Source organism: Leptinotarsa decemlineata, unplaced genomic scaffold (assembly GCF_025532065.1).
Source record: "Leptinotarsa decemlineata unplaced genomic scaffold, Ldec_3_MD MMD2_P_RNA_scaffold_6, whole genome shotgun sequence".
NCBI classification, from domain to species: Eukaryota; Metazoa; Arthropoda; class Insecta; order Coleoptera; family Chrysomelidae; genus Leptinotarsa; species Leptinotarsa decemlineata.
Window position 1 is genome coordinate 17,134,312 of NW_027412533.1, and position 3,594 is coordinate 17,137,905.

A 3,594-nucleotide genomic window follows, 5' to 3' on the forward strand; every position below is an offset into this window, starting at 1 on the left:
TCAAAATGCCTCAAAACCAACCAGAACCAGAAGCAATCGAACCATACAAGTTATCAGAAATATTTTCAATAGTGCCTGAATTCGAAGGTGATCAAATATTTTTGAACACTTTCTTAAATGCTTGTGATTGTGCATATCGCATGTCAACAGCAGACCAACGCGATCTATTAGTGATTCACATCAAAAACAAACTCAGAGGTAGAGCAGCACAATTGATAAGTTCAAGGAATCCTGGAACTTATCCCGAAATCAAACATTTATTAAATTTATATTTTGGAGACTCTAGAGATCTAACATCATTGATTCATGATCTCCAGCGTATCAAACAACTTCCAAATGAAACACCTTTAATATTTTTCAATCGCCTTCAAGTCCACAATGCCAAAATGCACGCATGTGTACAAAAATCCGTCCTTTCTGCGGAACAGAAACACGCGCAATCCGCACTTATTGAAACAATGGCATTAAACACGCTTTTAACCGGACTAGAACCGCGAATAGGTCAAGTAATTCGTGCCTCAAATCCGGCAGATCTACTTGAAGCCCATGTTAGAATCAGGAGAGAAATGCAACTATCCTATTTCGAACATCAAAAAAATGAAAGACCAAACCAAACACGTCCTCAACAAACAATCAGACGAAACCCCCAACCAACATCCCAAAGAACCTGTCACACTTGTGGTCAGATAGGTCACATTTCCACAGAATGTCGAATGAGACAACAAAGACCCCAAAATAATTATCAATATTCCAACCAAAGGTTTGCGAGACCGAACCCTCAACCCAACCAAAATTTTTCGAGTCAAACAAACCCTCAACCCAATCAGAATTTTCCAAGACCAAACTTTCAAACAAATTCTCAACCAAACAGGCCCCAGACTAATCAAAACCAAACTCGACCTCAATCTCAAAACCAATTCAGACCACCCGTAATTCAAAGAAATCCGAATTACCCTGTCAATTTTAACCAAAACCAAAGAGCTCATTTTATGACATACGAATCTCAAGATTATCATACAGGTGATAATCAAGACTATCATACAGCTGATAGCTATAACTATCAATACAACGATTATTACCACACCGATAATGACTTCGATTACTATACCCCTAGTGATCAAGATTACCAATACAACCAAATTCAAACACCTGAAGATCCTTCAATATACCAGGATTTTCTTTCACTCCCGAATACGAACCATCCACCTATTCAACCCCAGACAACGAACAACCGATCGATCGACCCTATATCAGAAGTCCAATCCCAAATTCAGTCCCTGAATATACAAGACTTCAACCCGAACGCGAACTTCCCGGAACAAATTTTCATGTAAGCCCTATGCTTTCTATGAATTCGAAGAATCTGTACTACATCAAAGACTCTTCCAATACTCTTAAAATCCTCATCGATACAGGTGCAGGAATATCCATTTTCAAACCCAAAACATGCGAAAAATACCCTCTTAGATTCCCTGAAAACGTCACTATACAAGGTATCACTGACCAGAAAATTGTCGTGAATGAATCCACTCTAATAAATTTCACACAAAACGATTCACACAAAGTCTTTATCTACGACTTAGACATCGACTTTGACGGTTTACTCGGATCTGACTTTCTCGAACATTACAATTGTATAATTGACCTGAAAAATAAACAACTTATAACAAACTTTAAAACGGTCACTTTGTTCAAAGTTTCAGACATAAATGACCATATACTCACTGAAAAACTGAACCAAATTCAAATAGAACCCCGAATGGAGAAAATATTCAAATTACATTGCAACCTCAAAAACCCTGAAGCTATACTGCTAGCTGAAGAAAGAGAAAAAGTAAGAATTCCCAACGACATAGTCTAAATTGATGAAAACGGTATGTTCTACACTACTATCGTAAATACAAACGCGATCCCAAAACAAATTGATTTTTCTGAAATAAAACTCGAACCCCTTTCAACACATGAAACAATTTTGAATATTAATGAATCGTTTTCCCAAAACCAACCCCATGTTGACCATATCCAAGAAATCAAAGCGCAACTAAGAACCGAACATTTGAACGAAGAGGAACATCAATCAATAACTGATTTATGCCTCCAATTCGAAGATATCTTCTATTTAGAAGGAGATAATCTCACTTTTACCAACGAAATAAAGCATACCATTGATACCAAGGATGCTAGACCCGTCTTTACGAAATCCTACAGGTACCCACAGGTACACAAGGAGGAAGTAAAAACACAAATATCGAAAATGCTAAATCAAGGCATTATTCAGCCATCAATATCCCCATGGTCATCTCCAGTTTGGGTTGTACCCAAAAAGAAGGATGCCTCCGGTAAACAGAAATGGAGAGTTGTCATCGATTACCGAAAACTCAACGAGCTAACGGTTGACGACAAATACCCATTACCCAACATCTCTGACCTCCTAGACCAGCTTGGTAAATGTGAATATTTCACCACGCTTGATCTCGCCTCCGGATTTCATGAAATTGAAATCGAACCCAAAGATATTCCCAAAACGGCTTTCTCCGTAGACCATGGTCACTACGAATTTGTTCGTATGCCATTTGGCTTAAAGAATGCTCCAAGTACGTTCCAGAGAGTTATGGATAATGTTCTTCTAGGTATACAGAACGAAAGATGTCTCGTATACATGGATGACATCATCGTATATTCTCCTACCATCTATGAGCACATAGCAAGGTTGACTGAAGTATTTAAAAGACTTCGAAAAGCGAATCTGAAAATCCAACCGGATAAGTGCGAATTCTTGAGAAAAGAAGTCGCCTATCTCGGACATGTCATTACCCAAAACGGAGTCAAACCCAATCCAACGAAAATTGAATGTATCCAAAATTTCCCCGAACCAAAAACCCAAAAAGAAATAAAATCATTTCTAGGTTTAGCTGGATACTATCGACGATTCATTTGCAATTTCGCCAAAATTTCGAAACCATTGACCAAACTACTTCAAAAAGATACCCTCTTCAACTTTGACGCAGAATGCAGACAAGCATTCGAACAACTTAAAAATGCACTCATAACGAGCCCTATTCTCATTTATCCTAATTTTGAGGAACCATTTTTGCTCACCACTGACGCCAGTGCAATTGGTGCCATTTTATCACAAGGTCCCATTGGCAAAGATCTCCCAATAGCATATGCGTCTAGAACCCTTTGTAGTGCAGAATCGAAGTACTCTACAATAGAAAGAGAACTTCTTGCCATCGTTTGGGCAGTAAAGCATTTTCGCCCATATCTTTTCGGACGAAAATTCCGACTAATTACTGATAATAGACCCCTCACCTGGCTTTTTTCAATAAAAGACCCTGGTAGTAGGCTGGCACGCTGGCGACTCAAACTCGAAGAGTATGATTACCAGATAGAATACAAACCCGGTAAAATCAACAAAAATGCAGATGCACTATCCCGAATCAAAGTTAACTACTTCAGAGAATGCGCGAATTTCCAACACAAAATTTCCATACACGCATCTAACGAAAACGAAACCGAAGTAAAAGCGGACCCCGAAATAAGTGATAACCCTAACGAAAAAATCCCTGAAGAGAGAAATAACCCCGAAGGAAA